The following is a 13,018-nucleotide window of genomic DNA, read 5'->3' as shown; positions in this document are numbered from 1 at the left end:
TAAAGATGGGGTTTCTGCAGTTTGGTTTATCCTAAGCCGCAGCCAAGCCAGTCCTGTGAAAGTGACAACAAATAAAGATGTGCAACTTTCAACCAACAAGAGGTACCCACACTCAGAATTAAAATGGTACCTGCACACAGCGCATTCCCTGTTCTTGGATTTCCTGGGAACATTAACCTAGGGTTAACAAAACTAACATTAGAAAACCCCGTCAAGAAAAAAAAAAAAGAAACTCACCACCTCGCCTCTCACTATCATGGCTGGGCCACGGGAAGAAGAATCCATGCAATCCTGCTTTGAAGACTCCCGTCCTGTAGCGCTCATCTTCAGCAATACACCCCCTCATTGAAGTCTGCTAGATAACTTGCACGGCTGTCCAGCACACACACACAGAGGCAGAGTGCAGCAAAAGGAACTCCTTTTAAACTTGCCACTCTGAAGACAGTAAGTCCCGGCGTCCGACGTCACATCCGGCGCCCAGTGCATCTTTCTTCCTCCCAGCGTCATATGCACAGCAACTACTGTACTGACCAGACCCTGCCACGATAATGGATGCAGCCACCGGTGCTCCCCACATGACTCCACTAATGCTCAGGACCCTCACTTTGGCACTGATTCCAGAAAGTGATCCTACACTAGCCACAGCCTCTCCCCGCAACTACAGGCAGGCTACAGAACAGCTAAGAGCAAGGGCAGAGAGACTAGCACAAGATTCATATCTCAACTGGGGGGTGAAAATCGGAAAACTCCCAACCAGGAGCTATAGGAGGCACTGCAATCCCCATCTTCACAGGGAAAAAGTCTTCAAAGCCCCCCACCCACTGAAATCACCATAGACCCTAAAGACGTGGACTGCTCCAGGCTTCCTAGGGGACAGGAAACCACTGATTATATGGAGGGTTGTACATGCTTTTGTGCTCCAGGTTTCCTGTCCCATGGGGAGGGGTCCATTTCTCTCTAGTGGTGCTGTTGTGATGGGGTGGTTCTTTTCTGCCTCACCACAGTGCTCTCTGCTGACACATCTGTCCACAGCAGGAGATGTTTGCTATGGGGATTTGTTCCTTTGCTGGACATTTCCTGATATGGACAGATGTGTCAGCAGACAGCACTGTGGCCAGAAGAGAACTATACAACTTCTTCTGGAGCATACAGCAGATTATAAGTACTGGAAGGATTAAGATTTTTACATAGAAGTAATTTACAAATCTGTTCAACTTTTTGGCACCAGTTGATATAGATTTTTTTTGTACTCTCCATAAAATCTCTCGTAGCCTTTATTGGGAGACACAGATACTGATGGGTATATGCTCTTGCCACTAGGAGGCACTGACACTAGGAAAAAAAAGTATTCACCTCCCTGGCAGGCTATACCCGCCCACTGGAAGTGAGGTAATCAGTTTTGTCACAAAGCAGTAGAAGAAGCCAGCAAAGAGATATGTCAGAAGGACCCTAGAAAGGAATCTGGATAAAAACCTTAGAACCAGAAAAGATCATCCGGACAAGAAATTAAGAAATTGGCGGGTGCTGTGTCCCCCAATGAAGGCTATGAGAAAGATTTTACTGAGAGTACAAAAAAAAATCTCCTTTTTTCTCGGTTGCTCCTCATTGGGTGGGGGGGGGGCGACCCAGTTACTGATGGGACGTACCAAAGCAGTCCCTGGGGTGGGAAAGAACAACCACCAGGGGAAAGGAGTCAGGCCGGAGACTGAATCCTAGTCAGCGGTAAGGCTCATCGACAAGACGCTGGTCGAAAAAGGCAACCGATGTCTCAAACTGAGAATCCGGCAGATCCCAACGTCCATGGAGATGGACTAGGACGCCAAGGAAGAGACAGTCCATAGTAGAGACAAAAAAAACGATAGGCCACATAGAGAGCCAAGAAGGGGGCGCATCTGAGACCTGATGGGCCGTAACAAAACTGGAAGGAGGTAGGAAACCAATTCCAGAAGCACAGAACCAGACAGAGGGAGGACCCTGCCAGCAAACAAAAAAGGCAAAGGGACAAGAGAACCCCATACAGAGAATATTGCGAGAAAAACGCCAGGGAGGGCAGCAGACGCCTGAGTGGAAAGGCGAGCACAAGATGAAGACCAGAACGGCACGCCCTGAGAAGGAGCCGCCCTGAAAAACGGAGCGGCCAACATGGGAAATGCAGGCTCCCAAGTCACCTGGAGATTCCACACCTGTAGGGGAAGCAACCCCAACAGCCGCAAAACACTCCGGGAGACATACTTCTATGAAGAGACAAGAAGAAGAGCGGTACAGAAGACCTCCCCGCAAATGGTATAGCGGAGAAGTCTGGGCAGGCTCACCACACACGCTTGAGACAGCACAACACTAAGGCCTGAAGAGCCAAGAGGGCCAACCCAGAAAATAAGGCACTCCACATCAATCTAGGATAGTGCCAAATACCAGGAGACTACCTGGACTTGGACCCCAGCGGTCAGACCAGAGTACTCTGAAGCAACAGCCTGTCAGGACAGGAATGGAGGGGGGAGCAAAAGGGAACCCAGCTGGGACTCCCAGGTCCTGGGCACATGAAAGTAACCCAGAAGACTGCTGAGTCAGCGTAGCGCAACTGACATTGAGAAAGGGTATCAATACACCCTTCCAGGGAGAATGCGACAAGGGAGAAGGAGCACAATGGGAGGACCCAAACAACAGACGGTGGCTAAACCGGCTGTCACTGAGCCAAACACGAGTGCCTAAACTCCTCCTACAGAGGAGAGTGCCTCAGCTGCATGAGCCTTATGCAGCCGGAACTACAAGGAACAGCCGGAGATGCAGGCTGCAATCGTGGGCAGGAAGCACACAAACATAGCCAGTGACAAACTCTGACTGTTTGTAGCAAAAAAAGCACAAGGGCCCAGCCAGGTACCCCACCCATGTAGGGGGAAGAGAGAGATGGCTCTCTTGGCAGAAGAAAGTGCTCAGTGAAACAGGTCCCCCCTTGTGGAGGGGAAAACAAGGGGTGGTGGAGAGGAAACTCAGGTACAGACCATGCCCAGCTCCCAAATCCCCGTACCCCCAGAGAAAGGAGGATTGCCTAAGTGCGCCAGGTTGTGTAGGGGCAGGGAAATGTCGCCCTACGGCAACAGTCTAGGTACTGGGTGGACGTGGCCCCCAGGGACCCTGCAAAAACATACCAAGTAATTGAGGAGCCATTTGAGTCCCCAGAGGGATCTGGATCCTGGACACTGGAGCTGGGTAAAGATATGAGACGTGACTACAAATGCAGAAAAGCACACGCATCAACCTACAGCACTGGGAGACCACCTCATCGGGGCAAAACCCTGGACACTGCGAAAAATGGTGAATTATACTCACCGATAATTCCTTTTCTGGAAGTCTCTACAACATCACCCATGAGATTACCTCCTCCTCCTGATTGGGACAGGAAAAATACTGAGGTTAAATTTCCCCACCCCTTCCTCTCCACACCAGTATATTTATAAAGAACACAGAAGGAAAAAATGTGCACTAAAACACAACAATAAAAAACCCAAATGGGTGGGATGTATGGGTGCTGTCGTGGAGACTTCCAGAAAAGGAATTGAGTATAATTCACCATTTCCCCCCCACGTCTCCACGACAGCACCCATAAGAAATACCAAAGAATTTATTAGGGAGGGACTATATAACACTGAGAACTTTACGTCAGAAGACAAAACGTGAACTCTATTATGTCTGGAAAAAGTATGAAAGGTTTTTCCAAGTGGCAGCTTTGCAAATCTGTTCTACAGAAGCTCCGGCTCTCTCTGCCCATGATGAGGAAATTGCTCTAGTAGAATGGGCCTTCAATTGAATAGTTAGGCTTTACCTCTGGCCACATAAGCCTCTGAAATTGCAGTCTTAATCCATCTGGCTATAGAACTTCTAGAGGCTTTTTTTTTAACCTCTATTAGGGTCAGCAAACTGAATAAACAGATCATCATCCTTCCTCCACTGACTAGTTCTTTCAATGTAAAGGAGAACAGCACTTCTAATGTCCAGAAGACTTTGATTTTTTGGATTAGAACAGAAAGATGGAACCACAATATCTTGTGACCTATGAAAGGTAGACAACCTTGGGTAGAAAGTTAGGACCAAGCTTAAAAATAATTTTGTCATCCAAAATTCTGATATAAGGCTCCTGGAAAGAAAGAGCCTGAATCTCACCTACTCTTCTAGCTGTAGTGATGGCAATTGAGAATATAGTTTTGAGAGTAAAAATTTTTTTTAGAAATAGAATCCAGAGGCTCAAAAGGGATCCAGAGGAAGAGCCTCTAGAACAGAGATTTAAAGTCTTAGGTCTGAGTTTGCTGGATTCTTTAATAAATCTAGAAATCCACATGTTATCAGCCAATTTTACATGAGAGAGAGCACTCAGAGCAGAAACCTGTACTTTATGGCTAGGTTCAGACTACGGAAATTCCGCCGGAATTTTCGCTTTGAAATTTCCGGCAGAAATTCCGCTTACTATAATGCATAGTGTAGTGAATGGTTTTTCGTTCACAAATTCACACTTCGGAATTTGTGAAGTGGAAAATCCGGATGAAAAATCCGCTAGAAAATTTCCGCCTGAAGAGAGGGGTTACTCTTTCTTCAGGCGGAAATCCTAGCGGAACACATAACAGTCTATAGGACACTGCAGTGTCCGCGCGGTCCTAGCACCGTCTAATTCAGTCAGCGAAGGCGGAACTCGGAATCTCCGGGTGGAAATTTTCTGCCCGGAGATTCCGTAGTCTGAACCTAGCCTAAGGGTACTAAGGAGAGACCTAAATCAAATCCCTGCTGAAGGAAGTCTAGAATTTTAGGAATCACCGTGTTGATAGAAAAAGAATCCCCACACCAAGAGATACATTTCTTCCAGGTTTTAGCATACATTCTAGAGGTAGTATCTTTACGGCTAGATAGAAGTGCATTTACTACCTTTTCAGAGAAACCTTCCTTCAGCAGAATGGACTTTTCAATTTCTATGCTGTCAAGCTGAGGTTTTTGATCTGATGATGAAAGGATTGTCCCTGGGACAGAAGATCCTTTTGAGGAGGAAGGCAGATGGGATCCTCTATACTGAGTTTTTAGTATAGAGAACCAGCTCCTCTTTGGCCAGTGTGGAGCTACTAGGATTAGAATGCAATGGCAGTTCATTAGTTTTTGAAGGACCCGAGATAGAGGCAGGGGAGGAAATGCATATCCCATACTGAATGTCCAATCCTGAGCCAAAGCATCTACTGCTAAAGTATTTTGGATTTAGGGAATAGAATAGATCCACCTTGTGATTTCTCCTAGTTGCAAAGATCTACTTGAGGAACCCCCCCATCTCTCCGTAATCATCCTGAATGCCCACGGGGCTAGAGACCATTCCCCTGGGTCTAATATATGTCTTCTCGGGAAGTCCACCTCCAAGTTCCAGACCCCTTTGAGATGGACTGCTGAGATAGAAACTACCTTGTTTTCTGCCCAAGAAAATATTTGATGAGAAATTGATTGAAGAGCTGTGTGTCTTGGGCCTCCCTGATGTCTTATAAAGGCTACTTCAGTCGTGTTGTCCGAGTACATGAGGATATGGCAATTCTTGCAGTTTTCCTTCAGTCCTTGGAGTGTCATCCATATCGCCAGTAGCTCTCTGACATTGGAAGATTTTCTTGCTGTCTGAGGATCCCACTTCCCTTGGACTACCTGAGTCTGAGTGAGCACCCCATCCACTGGCATCTGTTATAAGTAACTGGTTTGTCTGGAACCAACCTACTCCCTTCTCAAATATTTTCTTTAAAGGAGTACTCTGGTGCAGAGTATTCCTTCTCCATCCTGCAAAATAAATGAAAATAAACCATATCTCACCTTCCTGGGTTCCCGCGGAGCGCCACTACAGCTGATCGGTCCTCTGGTCCATCCTCTTCATACTTCCGGGTGTAACGAAGCGTCACATGGCGCTTAGCCTATAGGCGGCCACCGCGATGTTCTGCCTCGGCCCATAATAGGCTGAGCGCCATGTGACACTTCATTACACCCGGAAGTATGAAGAGGATGGACCGGAGGACCAATCAGTTATAGTGGTGCTCCGAAGGAACCCAGGAAGGTTAGAGATGGTTTATTTTCATTTATTTTGCAGCCTGGGCAGGATGGAGCAGGAATACTCTGCACCAGAGTACTCCTTTAACGTCCACCATCTTAGATGGCTTTTTACTTGAATGGGAATCACTCTTTTCTAAAGACTTCTGAGACTTGTCCCAAATGGCTAGGATCAACCTTTGTAGAGGCCTGGAGTGAAACTGGGCCCAAGCTACTGATTGGATGCATGAAGTCATATGACCCTGATTGTACAAGTGTGGAGGGCTAGGAACCAGGACACTAATGCCTGCAGTAATATCCTCTTGGAATCCGGAAGAAAGGAGGTCTGAATCCTTGAATCCAAGAGGGTACCCAGGAATATCTTCATCTGACTGAGAATAAGATCTGATTTGTCTACATTTAGAATCCAGCCCAACTTCTGGAGAACAAAAATAGTTCTCTGTAAATGAAGTTCCAATTGAGAAGCAGAGTCCGCCACTATCAGAATGTTGTCTAGATAACGGATAATTAGAATAGACTCCTTCCTAAGAAGGGCAACCACCTCTGCCAAGAACTTGGTGAAAATTTTAGGCGCAGATGATAAGCCGAATGGGAGACAAACTGAAAGTGGCGAACCCTGGACCCCCACTGGATGGCCAATCTCATATTTTTGGGAATTTGAATGGATGGGAATATGGTTCAATGTATGCAATCCTTGAACAACAGTTTGAGGGTGCATATTGTTGTGCGAGATGTGTGCTAGTTGTCCGTTTGGAAGCCCAGATCCTGCATCTAGAGGGGCGACTGGCAACAATGAGAAGCATTAACAACATGGAGAGGAGTCTCGTGCTCACTGAGCAAGCACTCTCGGGAATAGAGGTGGGGGAGGACAGTGGGACGGAGTTGCAGGACAGTCAGGCAGTTAGCTGGGTTACAGTTAGAAAGAGGGGTAGGGGAAAAAGTGTCAGGGAGGCTAGTCCTGAACTGGCACACCCCAACAAGTTTGCCCGCTTGGCAGATGAGGGGGATGCCATTACAGAGCAAGCAGAACTGCAGCAGGATACCGCCTCTGACCGCCAGGGGGGTGTCTGCTCCAGTAAGGAGGGAGGGAGGAGTACAGGGCAGGCCAGACAGGTACTAGTGGTGGGGGACTCAATTATTAGGGGGACAGACAGGGCAATCTGTCACAAAGACCGGGATCGCCGAACAGTGTGTTCTCTGCCTGGCGCACGAGTTCGGCACATCGCGGATCGGGTTGAAAGGTTGCTGGGCGGGGCTGGAGAGGACCCAGCAGTCATGGTACATATTGGCACCAATGACAAAGTAAGAGGTAGGTGGAGTGTCCTTAAAAATGATTTCAGGGACTTAGGCCGCAAGCTTAAGGCAAGGACCTCCAAGGTAGTATTTTCTGAAATACTACCAGTACCACGAGCCACACCAGAGAGGCAGCGGGAGATCAGGGAGGTAAACAAGTGGCTCAGAAGATGGTGTAGGAAGGAAGGGTTTGGGTTCATGGAGAACTGGGCTGACTTCGCTGTCGGTTACCGGCTCTACCGTAGGGACAGGCTGCACCTCAATGGGGAGGGTGCAGCTTTGCTTGGGGAGAAGATGGCTAGAAGGGTGGAGGAGTGTTTAAACTAGGGACTTGGGGGGAGGGAACCTACAGCAAAGAGGGGGAAGATGTGTAGATAGAGAGGTGGGAATTATAAATGTACATGGGGGTGGAGCGGAGGGAGGGGTTAGAATAGTTAATAGGAATAGGCTTCATAGGAAAATAAAACTTACACCCTTGAATCCCATTAACCCCAATAACATAAAGGATGGAAATGTAAAGTGTATGTTCACAAATGCCAGAAGCCTAGCAAATAAAATGGGGGAGCTTGAGGCCTTGATACTGGAGGAACATATTGATATAGTTGGGGTCACTGAGACATGGCTGGACTCCTCGCATGACTGGGCTATCAATCTGCAGGGGTTTACATTGTTTCGCAAGGATAGAATGAACAGAAAAGGTGGTGGAGTCTGTCTGTATGTAAGAAGTGGTATGAAAGTCAGTGTGAACGATGCCATAGTGTGTGATGATTTTGAGGAGGTGGAATCACTGTGGGTAGAATTACAAAAGGAGGGAAATACTGAAAAAATAATATTTGGGGTAATCTAAAGACCCCCTAATATCACTGAAGAGATAGAAGTTCGGCTTCATAAACAAATAGAGAGGGCCGCCCGGGCAGGTACAGTGGTAATAATGGGAGATTTTAACTATCCAGATATAGATTGGGGTCCGGGGTTGGCTAAAACTACAAAGGGGCGTCAATTCCTAAATTTATTGCAGGATAATTTTATGGGCCAGTTTGTGGAGGACCCAACAAGAAGTGATGCCTTGTTGGATCTGATCATTTCCAACAACGCAGAGCTGGTTGGTAATGTAACTGTGCGGGAAAACCTTGGTAATAGCGACCACAATATAGTTACTTTTGACTTAAAATGTAGAAAACAAAAACAGGCGGGGAAGGCAAAAACATAACTTTAAAAAGGCAAACTTCCCTGGGCTGAGGGCTGCACTACAGCACATAGACTGGGGGGAGGTGTTGTCAAATACTGATACAGAAGGTAAATGGGACATCTTTAAATCAACTCTAAATAACTATACATCTAAATATATACCAAAGGGGAACAAATATAAACGATTAAAACTAAATCCTACATGGCTGACACATGATGTTAAAAGAGCAATAAACAACAAAAAAATAGCCTTCAAAAAATACAAATCTGATGGGTCAGCGATAACATTTAAACAGTACAAAGAGCTTAACAAAATCTGTAAAAATGTGATAAAAACAGCAAAAATTCTAAACGAGAGACAGGTGGCCAAAGAAAGCAAAACTAATCCTAAATATTTTTTTAGATATCTAAATGCAAAAAAACCAAGGACAGAGCATGTAGGACCCCTTAATAATGATAATGGGGAGGTTGTCACAGGCGATCAAGAGAAGGCGGAGCTACTGAATGGGTACTTTAGTTCTGTATACACTATGGAAAAAGGAGCTGACATTGGCCAGGTCAGTGCTGGTAACACATCATGTAATGTACTGAACTGGCTTAATGTAGAGATGGTACAAGGTAAGTTAAGTGATATAAATGTAAGCAAATTCCTGGGGCCAGATGGACTACACCCAAGAGTTCTTAGAGAGGTAAGTTCAGTAATATCTGTACCCCTGTTCATGATATTTAGAGATTCTCTGGTGTCTGGTATTGTGCCAAGGGACTGGCGCAAGGCGAATGTGGTGCCAATCTTCAAAAAGGGCTCTAGGTCTTCCCCAGGAAACTATAGACCGGTAAGTCTAACGTGCATTGTGGGTAAATTGTTTGAAGGACTTATAAGGGATTATATATAGGAATACATAGGGGATAATAGTATTATAAGTGATAGCCAGCATGGGTTTACTAAGGATAGAAGTTGTCAAACCAATCTAATTTGCTTTTATGAAGAGGTGAGTAGAAGCCTTGACAGAGGAATGGCTGTGGATATAGTGTTTCTGGATTTTGCTAAAGCGTTTGATACTGTCCTTCATAGACGTCTGACAGGTAAATTAAGGTCTTTGGGTTTGGAAATGTTAGTTTGTAACTGGATTGAACACTGGCTCATGGATCGTACCCAGAGAGTGGTGGTCAATGATTCGTACTCTGATTGGTCCCCGGTTATTAGTGGTGTACCCCAAGGTTCAGTACTGGGCCCGCTGTTTAATTTATTTATCAATGATATAGAGGATGGTATTAACAGCTCTGTTTCTATCTTTGCAGATGACACCAAGCTTTGTAGCACGGTACAGTCTATAGAGGATGTGCATAAGTTACAGGATGACTTGGATAGACTAAGGCTGGGTCCACACTACGTTTTGTCCCATACGGGAGCGCATACGGCAGGAGGGAGCTAAAACCTCGCGCTCCCGTATGTGACCGTATGCGCTCCCGTATGCCATTCACTTCAATGAGCCGACCGGAGTGAAACGTTCGGTCCGGTCGGCTCATTTTTGCGCCGTATGCGCTTTTACAACCGGACCTAAAACTGTGGTCAACCACGGTTTTAGGTCCGGTTGTAAAAGCGCATACGGCGCAAAAATGAGCCGACCGAACGTTTCACTCCGGTCGGCTCATTGAAGTGAATGGCATACGGGAGCGCATACGGTCACATACGGGAGCGCGAGGTTTTAGCTCCCTCCTGCCGTATGCGCTCCCGTATGGGACAAAACGTAGTGTGGACCCAGCCTTAGTGTCTGGGCATCCACTTGGCAAATGAGGTTCAATGTGGATAAATGTAAAGTTATGCATCTGGGTACTAATAACCTGCATGCGTCGTATGTCTTAGGGGGGATTAAACTGTCAGAGTCACTGGTAGAGAAGGATCTGGGTGTACTTGTAGATCACAGACTACAGAATAGCATGCAATGTCAGGCTGCTGCTTCCAAAGCCGGCAGGATATTGTCATGTATCAAAAGAGGCATGGACTCAAGGGACAGGGACATAATACTCCCCCTTTATAAAGCATTGGTACGGCCTCACCTGGAATATGCTGTTCAGTTTTGGGCATCTGTCCATAAAAGGGACACTGCGGAGTTGGAAAGGGTGCAGAGACGCGCGACTAAACTAATATGGGGCATGGAACATCTCAGCTATGAGGAGCGATTAAAGGAGTTACAATTGTTTAGTCTTGAGAAGAGACGTTTAAGGGGGGATATGATAAACGTATATAAGTATATTAATGGCCCATACAAAAAATATGGAGAAAAACTGTTCCAGGTTAAACCCCCCCCCAAAGGACGAGGGGGCACTCCCTCCGTCTGGAGAAGAAAAAGTTTAGTCTCAAGGGGCGACACGCCTTCTTTACCGTGAGGACTGTGAATTTATGGAACGGTCTACCTCAGGAACTGGTCACAGCAGGAACAATTAACAGCTTTAAAACAGGATTAGATACATTCATGGAACAAAATAACATTAATGCTTATGAAGAAATATAAAATCCCATCCCTTCCCCAATATCGCGCCACACCCCTACCCCTTAATACCCTGGTTGAACTTGATGGACATATGTCTTTTTTCGACCGTACTAACTATGTAACTATGTAATAAGCACCTCAAAGATAGATTATCAACTGAACTCCTTTATCAACTGAACTGCAGATTTTACAGATTCTATCTTGAATTTTTTTTAAACCACAAGTTTGTTCAAGGGTTTCAGATTTATAATTGTACGGAATTTCCCGTTTGATTTGGAGACCAAAAACAGGGAGGAGTAATGACCTAGGCCCCTCTGAAGGAGAGGAACCTCCTGGGTAGCACCCAGGCTGAGAAGGTCCTGAACACCCTTGAGAACCAAATTTCAGTTTTTTTGGACTCTGAGTAACAATGTATCTTGGAGGGGAGGCGATGACAACTCTATCCGAAGGCCCCGAGATATTATCGCTACAATCCATGGATTGGGAATGAAGGACTCCGACACTGGGACAAAATGGGAAAGCCCCCACTAGCCTGGAGTCATTGTTTAGGGTTGGAAGAGGACTGGCCGGGGTTAGTGAAGATATTTCTACCCCTACCCCCTTTCCTGTAAGACCACCATCCCGTTTTCCCTTTACCTCCTCTGAAAGTTTGGTCTGACTGGGAAAAAAAAGACAAAAAGGAGATTTCTTAGGTTGGACCTTCTCTAAGGGTAATCCTTTTTTCTTGTCTGCTGCCTTTTCCAATATAGAATCCAGCTCTGAATGAAATAAAAATTTTCCATGGAAAGGAGCAGAGTTTACTTTTAGAAGTCATGTCTCCCGACCAAGATTTTAGCCGCAGTACACACCTAGTACGAGAAGCAAGTTTAACGGATTCTGCAAAGGCATCAGTTAAAAAATTAGAAGCCATTTTAAGAGGTAAGGACTCCAAAATTTGGTCTTTAGGGGGTGTCAGACTGGAGATGGTATTCCAGTTGGTCTAACCAGACTCCTAAAGTTCTGGCCACGAAAGTAGAGTCTATACACTAGGCCTTAAGGAAGAAGCAGCCTCCCAGGTCCTTTTTAGCAAACTTTCTGCCATTCTATCCATCGGATCTTTTAGTTGTGTAGCGTCCTCGAAAGGCAGAGGTACGCTTTTCTATTTTAGCAACCGGGACGTCTACTAATGATATCGTATCCCAAGTGATAGAGTCTCAGTCATTAAAAGGGATAATGCCTTTTTAGACCCCTAGGAGTAAAAGCATTCTTTTCTGGCTTTGCCCATTCATCCTTAAATGTTATGTAAATTTGCATGAACAGGGAAAATACAGGGTTTCCTGTCTCCTAGGCCTCCAAAAAGCTCATCCTGGATGGACTTAGTCTCCTGAACTTCCTCTAAATTTAAGGTAGTACGGAATTAAGGATTGTATATCAGAATTAAAACAAAAATTTCTTCAAAGAAGGATTTTCCTCTTCATGAGGATTTTCTACATATTCTCCTTCCAATTCTGGAGATACACTTTAGTCTTTTATACAGCTGAGACATTAACAGTAGTAATGGATGCCACAGGGGTAACAGGTGCAAAAGAAGCCAACGCTGAGTATCTCTGAATGAATCATGGTTTTAATTTCTTGCATAAGTGTTGGAGAGTCATTTTTTACCACTGATGCAATGCATGCTTCACAAGGGTTTAGAAACAGATTCAGGAAACTCTATAGCACATAAAAAAATTTAGGTTTTGATTTTTTCAGTTTAACACTGATGTGGAGAGGAAGTGGTGGGGAATTTAACCTCCGTGTTTTTTCCTGTCCCAATCAGGAGGAGGTAATCTCATGGGTGCTGTCGTGGAGAAAGGGGGGGCAGGTGGTGCTTCAACTGAGCCATTCTGGACATTGTCTAAGGCAACAGAGCAGGTGCCAGAGCCACCCTGCAGAGGAACTCAGGAAGATACCTGGAGGCATTTGGGGGGGGGGGGGGGGCGCGCTACAGAACAGACTGTCATCCCATCAAG

This window comes from Hyla sarda, chromosome 4 (genome assembly GCF_029499605.1).
Source record: "Hyla sarda isolate aHylSar1 chromosome 4, aHylSar1.hap1, whole genome shotgun sequence".
NCBI classification, from domain to species: domain Eukaryota; kingdom Metazoa; phylum Chordata; class Amphibia; order Anura; family Hylidae; genus Hyla; species Hyla sarda.
This window is presented reverse-complemented; position numbering follows the sequence as displayed.